Source organism: Micropterus dolomieu, linkage group LG08, assembly GCF_021292245.1.
Source record: "Micropterus dolomieu isolate WLL.071019.BEF.003 ecotype Adirondacks linkage group LG08, ASM2129224v1, whole genome shotgun sequence".
Classification (NCBI taxonomy): Eukaryota; Metazoa; Chordata; class Actinopteri; order Centrarchiformes; family Centrarchidae; genus Micropterus; species Micropterus dolomieu.
The window spans coordinates 1230653-1231909 of NC_060157.1; the positions used below are offsets into that span (position 1 = coordinate 1230653).

The following is a 1257-nucleotide window of genomic DNA, read 5'->3' on the forward strand; positions in this document are numbered from 1 at the left end:
GTGTATATAGTGTGTGGTATATAGTGTGTATATTGTGTGTGTTACATAGTGTGTATATAGTGTGTGTTACATAGTGTGTATATAGTGTGTGTTAAATAGTGTGTATATAGTGTGTGTTACATAGTGTGTATATAGTGTGTGTTAAATAGTGTGTATATAGTGTGTGTTAAATAGTGTGTATATAGTGTGTGTTACATAGTGTGTATATAGTGTGTGTTAAATAGTGTGTATATTGTGTGTGTTACATAGTGTGTATATAGTGTGTGTTACATAGTGTGTATATAGTGTGTGGTATATAGTGTGTATATTGTGTGTGTTACATAGTGTGTATATAGTGTGTGTTACATAGTGTGTATATTGTGTGTGTTACATAGTGTGTATATAGTGTGTGTGTGTGTGTGTTACATAGTGTGTATATAGTGTGTGTTAAATAGTGTGTATATAGTGTGTGTTACATAGTGTGTGTATATAGTGTGTGTTACATAGTGTGTGTATATAGTGTGTGTTAAATAGTGTGTATATAGTGTGTGTTACATAGTGTGTATATAGTGTGTGTTACATAGTGTGTATATTGTGTGTGTTACATAGTGTGTATATTGTGTGTGTTACATAGTGTGTATATAGTGTGTGTGTGTGTGTGTTACATAGTGTGTATATAGTGTGTGTTAAATAGTGTGTATATAGTGTGTGTTACATAGTGTGTGTATATAGTGTGTGGTATATAGTGTGTATATAGTGTGTGTTACATAGTGTGTATATAGTGTGTGTTACATAGTGTGTATATAGTGTGTGTGTGTGTGTTACATAGTGTGTATATAGTGTGTGTTACATAGTGTGTATATTGTGTGTGTTACATAGTGTGTATATTGTGTGTGTGTGTGTTACATAGTGTGTATATAGTGTGTGTTATATAGTGTGTATATTGTGTGTGTTACATAGTGTGTATATAGTGTGTGTTACATAGTGTGTATATTGTGTGTGTGTGTGTGTGTGTTACATAGTGTGTATATAGTGTGTGTTAAATAGTGTGTATATAGTGTGTGTTACATAGTGTGTATATTGTGTGTGTTACATAGTGTGTATATTGTGTGTGTGTGTGTGTGTTACATAGTGTGTATATTGTGTGTGTGTGTGTGTGTGTTAAATAGTGTGTATATTGTGTGTGTTACATAGTGTGTATATTGTGTGTGTTACATAGTGTGTATATTGTGTGTGTGTGTGTGTGTGTGTGTGTGTGTGTGTGTGTGTGTGTGTGTG

The 1257-nt window shown here is 32.9% G+C and overlaps 1 protein-coding gene across 4 annotated transcripts in view; it reads right to left on the minus strand.

The window, feature by feature from the left end:
- The window catches only part of irak1 (interleukin-1 receptor-associated kinase 1), a 21159-nt gene that overhangs the window by 12664 nt on the left and 7238 nt on the right, over positions 1-1257 (minus strand). The window lies entirely within an intron of this gene.